The sequence below is a fragment of the Neovison vison genome, chromosome 7 (genome assembly GCF_020171115.1).
Source record: "Neovison vison isolate M4711 chromosome 7, ASM_NN_V1, whole genome shotgun sequence".
Taxonomy (NCBI): domain Eukaryota; kingdom Metazoa; phylum Chordata; class Mammalia; order Carnivora; family Mustelidae; genus Neogale; species Neogale vison.
In genome coordinates, this window is record NC_058097.1 from 128398035 (window position 1) to 128406987 (window position 8953).

Consider the following 8953-nt stretch of genomic DNA (forward strand, 5'->3'; position numbering starts at 1 on the left):
GTCCCAGAGATTATTTTTCTTCAATATTATAGTTTTATATAAGTATTTATTGAATGAATCATGATAAATGAAAATTCTCTAACCTTTTAATAGGTTTATATCTCTGACCTGTATAAGTTATTAAATTATATTAAAAACACTCAAACTAAAATCTTATGATGATTGGTTTTCCTTCTCTCAGGAAGCAAAAGGGCTTTCTTTGATATTTCATGTGAATAGATAATGCTAGTTCATCCTGCTCATTTGCCAGGTGTGTTAAATGAAGACAATTCTAGTGCCCACCTCATTGAGTTGCTGCAAGCACTGAAGGAGATTTTATTGCTAATTCCATATAATACTTTCTGGCACACAGTCATGTGATATACATATGATGGTTTTTCTAATACTGGCCAGAGTATAAACATAATTTTTATCATGTGAAACCTAATGCTTAGAGAGGACAGAGAATTAGAGAATTGCTCATGGTCAAATAACTACTAAAAGCAGAGATGGGATTTAAAACCAGATATATACAATCCTGCAACCAATACAGACTGACTTACCCATGCAATATTCCCTTTCCTGGATTGCACTCTGGTTTTACCTGCCCTTTCAATGGCTGGATACCTCTCAAGTGAGGTAGAAGGAAACCAACAGAAAAGTTCAGTCAACAGAGACAACATGCCCTTGTTCAATTCCATTTGTAAATCACTTACCAATCCCGATTAAATATTCACCCTGCACAACGTTAAACAAATTTTTGAACTTGAGTATTTTTTTTCTTTTTTTTTTTTTTTTTGTGAATGGAGATATGGGGAAAAAGATGTAACTAGAGCTCTCCTTAGAAGTTATAGTGTATAACTAGCATTTGGCATATGGGAAGTATGGGAAAATATCTTTTTTAAGAATGAAGACCAATCACATGCATAAAATATTATAAGTAAAAAAATGTCCAACAATTCTGTTTCTTAAGAATGTGGTGAGCCTTTAAGATAAAGCTAAGGAATTTGAACTTTATTTATTTATTTTAAGATTTTGTTTATTTGAGAGAGAGAGAGAGAGAGAGAGAGAGCACAAGTGAGGTGAGAGGCAGAGGGAGAGAGAGGGGCATAACCTGAGTACAGAGCTTGACACAGGACTCAATTCCAGGACCCTGAGATCATGACCTGAGCTGAAGTCAGATGCTTAACTGACTGAGCCACCCATGTGCCCCAGGAATTTAAACTTTTTACAATAAAACAAAAAGAAATGAATAAAATTTTTAGTAGGAGGAAAACAATTTTTTTTGGTACAAGCAAACTTATTAAAAGAAAATAGAATTGAAATACTTTTAAATGGTTTTCCATCAGTATTCTGCCTTTATAAAACTGCTCCCTGCCTAGAGGCTCAACATTAGTGAAATATATATGATACTCAAGAAATCATAGTCCCAACTCACTATTGGTATTTGTCTAACCAAGAATTAAGAATGAGAACTAAAGTGAGAAGTTGTTAGAGGATGATCTCAGAATACTACATAATAGTTTGACTGTTTTCTCATGAAAACAGCCTTATAAAAAATTTGTACAGACTTTGAGAAATCAAACTGGTTAGTTTCAACTAATAGTATTGTTTATTTGAAAATGAAAGTGCTTCCTTGTCTAGAAAGATAAAAATGTTTTATTGCAAAGAGATGTAATGTTACCTGAATTTTATGCCATATAAGTTATCCACAGACCCACTTTCTGAATTTTTTACCAGCTGATAAAAATAGGTAGGCAGGATTCCATATTTGTAGTAATTTTTTTTCACATGGTATATTTTCATTTAATAAGCAGGTGTCTTCTTAAAGGAGGGAGATAGAATAGAGAAAAGAAATGTATACCTGATCTATTATTAATATCTAGTATTGGCAGCTACTACAGTACTCATGATATGCTCTTAGTTGCACAAATGGGCTACATATGGTGAGGAGTGGAGCCCAAGGACTATGAATCAAATGTGAGTGTGTGAGTTGATAACTTTTTCTAAGTACCTAGTAAACACAAAATTCTCCTTTATATGCTATAGAAATTTTCACATTAGCAAATAACTCACAGGTTGGCATAATGCAATGGAAAAGCAATGGCAAACAAAAATGCTAACTGAACATCAATGGCTAAAAGCTCAAAATGTCTGATCCATTCCCATGTTTAGATCTTAAAACTCCTCTCTTCCACTCTGCTCTCATTTGTGCTGCAATATTTGAAATTTCCCACATATAGATGCCCTCTTTCACTTCTAGAACCCCACATTTTCCTATGACTGCAAATAATTTCTCTTTTATGCAAAACCATTCTGGCTGAATGAATCTGTCTTCAGGAAATCTCCCCTTCTTTTCTCTCAAGTACATTAGTTGCCCCTCCTCTTTCTATTTTCTCTATACTTAACTGTAGCAAAGTTTTTAAAATATTGACTCAAAGTAGTCAACCCTCCCTATTAGACCTTACTGGGGTTGGGACCAGAATATCTTATAGTTTAGTTACTAGCATAGTGTCTAGTATGTCATATGAGCTTAAAAACTATTTTTTTCTGTTTTTTTTTTTTTTTTTAACTTGGAAATAATTCTGAATTGATAATTAAAATATTCTAGTCTTGGGGAGAGACAAGATGGCGGGGAAATAGGAGGAGGCGCCTTTTCAACCTGGACCCTAAAGTGAGCTGATTACCTACGGAAGAACTCCTATCACCCATGAAATCAGCTTGAGGTCAGAATTATACTCGTCTGGATCTCTACAGGGGCAGAAGACGCCAGTGAGCAGGTAAAGCTGAGTGGGAACATCGGACTGATATCGGAAGATAAACAAAAGGGGGAGGGAGCCACCAGAGGTGACTGATTGGAAAATAATATCCCTAATAGGAGAGTGCCCTGCATCTGGGGACGAGCATTAACTTGGAGACTGGTTGAAAGCACTCAAAAAGAGCAAAGGATCGCGGGGGGTGGGGAATATTGTGGGACTTGGGGTGGCTAGGGACGGGGCTTAAGTTCCTGGACCCAGGAGAGACTCCCCTGGTGCTGAGCCAGAGAGAGTGTGGCGGAGAAACCAGGTCTTGGTCCCTGAGCCGCCAGCGTGCCCGAGATTGCGTGGGGTCTGGCTCCTGTGAGGAGCTGGGAGCCTCGCCAGATGGCAGAACACCAAGCCGTGCTACAGAGCCTGAGACACGCACACTCCTCACCCTCCCCTGAGAGAGGTGCATGAAGGCCCACCTGGCGCTCTTAGACCCATGCCATTGTTTCAGAGCCTGAGGCGCGCCCACGCCCCAAACTCTTCCCTGTGAGAGGTGCTCAAAGGCCCATCCTGGTGCTCTTGGACCCATGCCCTGCTCTCAAAGCCTGAGAAGCGTGCGGGACCCAGAGCCTCCCCTGAGAGAGGTGCGCGCAAGCCTGGCGCTCTTAGACCCAGAAAGACCAGGCACTCCGAGCCCAGGCCAGCAGGAAAATCTCAGTGTGCAAATGCTGCTTGAAACCTCTCTGGTGGTCTGGAGCTTCCCAGACAGCTGCCACTGCTGTGGTTTTCGGTACAAGCAGAAGATCCTGCATCCCCAGGGACCACGACTCAGAACCTGCTCTGCCAGCAGCCAAGGGGGAATTTATATGGGCTCTGCAGCACCCACAGGAGAACAAATAGAGGCTTCTCTCTGAGAGGGAGTCAGGGTGCAGTTTGCTTTCCTCTAAACCTACAAAAACCATCCAAAGTGGTCAAGGCGAGAGGGGGAAAAAAAAAAAAAAAAGTGAACAAACATAAAAACCTCCAGCGAACAAAAGCCTGAAAAAACCGGTTTTCTCAGAGCCCACCCCCTTGAAGGGGGCAGGAGGACTTAACTCAGGGAATATCATTGACTGAAAACACATGTGGCAGTCCCCTCCCCCAGAAACCGACCAGGAAAGGGAAAAAAAAAAAAAAAAAAAGACTACAAGAGAACAACCACCTCTACTTCATAGGGCAACTTTTATTTTTAATTCATTCTCACTGTTCTGGCATATATATATATATATATATATATATATATAATTTTTAACCTATTTACTGTTACAGTGAGATGTCCAGTACATCAAATTCCATAATAACCTTCTAACCTGAACTTTTTGATACATACACCTGTGTTTTTCTTTTGCATTTCTATTTTTTAAATTTATTTTTTTAAATTTTAGTTTAGTTTAGTATAGTTTATTCTTTTTTTTATTTTTTAATATTCATATAGAGTTAAACTTCAAAGTAATCCCCTTTCCCCAATCAATACTACCCTGATAGGTAAACCAGTTTTTAATCCCCCTTTATCTTGGGAAAGTTGAGTCCTTTAACAAAGATATCAAGATACATCCAGGAAGAATCAAAACAAAGTTCCTTGCCCACACTGAGAATTTATAACCACTCTCCCATCTTTTACTTCCACCAGTGTTTCTGTGTTTGTCCTGATAGTATATAAATCTTAAAATTGGAGTTCCTTCGATGAGTTTCTTCCTTTATTTGCATATATATATATATATATATACACACACACATATATATGTGTATATATCTATTTTTTCTCTTGTCATATACTTTTATCAATCTTTTTGCTTGTCTGTGTTTGTTTGTATACTTCATAAATCTTACCTTGGGGCCCATTTGGACTGAACATTCGCATTTATCTTCCCTTTCTTTCCTGTATCTCTTTCTCTCTTTTTTTTCTTTTTCTTTTCTTTTTTCTCTCGTTTGGGTGGGGAATCCAGATTGCTCAGAAGCATTCCAGGGTGCACCTTGACTGCACCATGGTCGATACATCCAGATACATCCGTTCAGTCATCTCTCACCAAAATGACTAGGAGAAGGAATGCCCAACAGAAGCAAAATACAGAGGATGGACCTTCTGTAAAAGAGCTAACGGCCATCAACATAATCAACATAAACAATATGTCAGAAAGAGAATTCAGACTAACAATTATCCAGGCAATAGCTAGGTTGGAGAAAGCCATGGATGACCAAACGGAATTGATTAGGGCCAAACTGAAAGTGACCAGAGATTCTGTTCAAATGTTAGGGTAGAGCTGAAAGCTACCAGGGATGAGGTTCACAATGCTCTCAATGAGTTCAAATCTAATCTAAATTCTCTCAAAGCGAGGGTAACTGAGACAGAAGATAGAATTAGTGATCTGGAGGACAAACAGATAGAGAGAAAGGATCAGGAGGAAGCCTGGAACAAATAGCTTAGAAGCCATGAAAACAGAATCAGGGAAATAAATGATGCCATGAAATGTTCCAACGTCAGAATTATTGGAATCCCTGAAGGGGAGGAGAAAGAAAGAAATCTAGAAGATATAGTGGAACAAGATCTTCATGAAAATTTTCCCAATCTCATGAATGGAACCAGAGTTCATGTACTAGAGGCTGAACGGTCGCCACCCAAGACTATAGATTCCAAACAAAATCAAAGCACCGGATAGTCAAATTGAGGAATCATAATTGTAGATATAATCTCTTGAAAGCCACTAGGACAAAGAGGTCCTACTTACAGAGGAAAGCCCATCAGAATAATGTCAGACCTGTCCACAGAGACCTGGCAAGCCAGAAAGGGCTGGCAAGATATATTCAAGGCGCTAAATGAGAAGAACATACAGCCAATAATACTTTATCCAGCAATACTGACATTCAAAATAGATGGAGAGATAAAGAGTTTCCAAGACCGGCAAGGCTTAAAAGACTATGCAACCACCAAGCCGACACTGCAGAAAATATTAAGGGGGGGGAGGTCTATAAAAGAGGAACAATCCTAAGAATAGCATTGAAAAGAAATATAGAGACAATCTACAGACATAGACTTCAAAGGTAACACGATGTCAATAAAAACGTATCTATCAATAATCACCCTCAATGTGAATGGCCTACGGCACCCATAAAACGGCACAGGGTTGCAGACTGGATAAAACGACAGGACCCATCCATATGTTGTCTACAAGAGTCTCATTTTGAACCGAAAGATACACCAGACTGAAAGTGAAGGGATGGAGAAGCATCTTTCATGCCAATGGACCTCAAAGAAGGCCGGGGTAGCGATTCTCATATCAGATAAATTAGATTTTAAACTAAAGACTGTAGTCAGAGATACAGAAGAACACTACATAATTCTTAAAGGGGCTATCCACCAAGATGATCTAACAATTGTAAATATCTATGCCCCCAATATGGGAGCAGCCAATTACATAAGAAAATGGTTAATCAAGATAAAAAGTCATATTGATATGAATACATTAATAGTAGGATATCTTAACACACCTCTCTCAAAAATAGATCATCGAAGCAGAAAATCAATAAAGAAACAAAAGCATTGAATGAAACATTGGACCAGATGGACCTCATAGATATATACAGAACGTTCCACCCTAAAACAACAGAATATTCATTCTTCTCAAGTGCACATGGAACCTTCTCCAGAATAGACCACATACTGGGTCACAAATCAGGACTCAACCAGTACCAAAAGACTGACATTATTCCCTGCATATTCTCAGATCACAATGCTTTGAAACTGGAGCTCAATCACAAGGAAAAGTTCCGAAGGAACTCAAACACCTGGAAGCTAAAGACCACCTTGCTTAAGAATGCTTGGATCAACCAGGAGATCAAAGAAGAACTGAAACAATTGATGGAAACCAATGAGAATGAAGACACTTCAATCCAAAATCTATGGGATACAGCAAAGGCAGTCCTAAGGGGGAAATATATAGCCATCCAAGCCTCCCTTAAAAAAAATTGAAAAATCCAGAACACAGCAGCTGTCTCTACACCTTAAAGAACTAGAGAATCAACAACAAATCAAACCAACTTCACACATAAGAAGGGAAATCATTAAGATTAGAGCTGAGATCGATGAGGTAGAAACCAGAGATACAGTAGAACGTATCAATGAAACTAGAAGCTGGTTTTTTGAAAGAATCAATAAGATCGATAAACCATTGGCCACACCAACCCAAAAGAAAAAAGAGAAATTCATAAAATTCATAAAATTATGAATGTAAAGGGAGAGATCGCAACTAACACTAAGGAAGTAGAAACAATCATCAGAAGTTATTATCAACAGTTCTATGCCAATAAGCAACCTAGATGAAAAGGATGCATTCCTGGAAAACTATAAACTCCCAAAATTGAACCAGGAAAAAAAATGACAACCTGAATAGACCAATATCTAGTAATGAGATGGAAGCAGTGATCAAAAATCTCCCAAAAAACAAGAGCCCAGGACCTGATGGATTCCCTGGGGGAATTCTACCAAACCTTCAAAGAAGAAATAACACCTATTCTCCAGAAGCTGTTTCAAAAAATTGAAGCAGAAGGAAAACTTCCAGACTCTTTCTATGCAGCCAGCATTACCCTGATCCCCAAACCAGGCAAAGACCCTATCAAAAAGGAGAATTTCAGACCAATATCACTGATGAATATGGATGCGAAGATTCTCAACAAGATCCTAGCCAACAGGATCCAACAGCACATTAAAAAGATTATCCACCATGACCAGGTGGGATTCATTCCTGGGCTACAAGGCTGGTTCAGTATTCGCAAATCAATCAATGTGACAGAACAAATTAATACAAGAAGAGAGAAGAACCACATGGTCCTCTCAACTGATGCAGAAAAAGCATTTGACAAAATCCAGCATCTGTTCCTGATTAAAATGCTTCAAAGTCTAGGGATGGAGGGAACATTCCTGAACTTCATAAAATCTATCTATGAAAGACCCACAGCAAATATCATCCTCAATAGGAAAAAACTTGCAGCCTTCCTATTGAGATCGGGAACACGACAAGGATGCTCACGCTCACCACTCTTGTTCAACATAGTATTAGAAGTCCTAGCAACAGCAATCAGACAACAAAGAGAAATAAAAGGTATCCAAATTGGCAAAGAAGAAGTCAAACTCTCTCTCTTCACAGATGACATGATTCTTTATATGGAGAACCCAAAAGACTCCACCCCCAAACTTAGAACTCACAGCAATTCAGTTACATGGCAGGATACAAAGTCAATGTACAGAAATCAGTGGCTTTCTTATACACTAACAATGAAAATACAGAAAGGGAAATTAGAGAATCAATTCCCTTTACTATAGCACCAAGAACCATAAGATACCTGGGAATAAACCTAACCAAAGAGGTAAAGGATCTGTCCTTGAGGAACTACAGAACACTCATGAAATAAACTGAAGAAGACACAAATAGATGGAAGACCATTCCATGCTCTTGGATCGGAAGAATAATCATTGTTAAAATGTCTATACTACCTAGAACAATCTATATTTTTAATGACATTCCGATCAAAATTCCACCAATATTCTTCAAAGAGCTGGAGCAAATAATCCAGAAATTTGTATGAAATCAGAAGAGACCCTGAATTGCTATAGAAATGTTAAAAAAAAAAAAATACAACTGGGGGCATCACATTACCTGATTTCAAGCTTTATTCCAAAGCTGTGATCACCAAGACAGCATGGTACTGGCATAAAAACAGACACATAGACCAGTGGAACAGAGTAGAGAGCCCAGATATGGACCCTCAACTCTATGGTCAAATAATCTTCAACAAAACAGGAAAAAATATACAGTGGAAAAAAGATAGTCTCTTCATAAATGGTGCTGGGAAAACTGGACAGCTATATGTAGAAGAATGAAACTCGACCATTCTCTTACACCGTACACAAAGGTAAACCCAAAATGGATAAAAGACCTCAACATGAGACAGGAATACATCAGAATCCTAGAGGAGAACATAGGCAGTAACCTCTTTGATATCAGCCACAGCAACTTCTTTCAAGATATGTCTTCAAAGGCAAAGGAAACAAAAGCAAAAATGAACTTTTGGGACTTCATCAAAATCAAAATCTTCTGCACAGCCAAGGAAACTGTCAAGAAAACAAAGAGGCAACCCACAGAATGGGGGAAGATATTTGCAAATGATAGTATAGACAAAAGGTTGATATATAG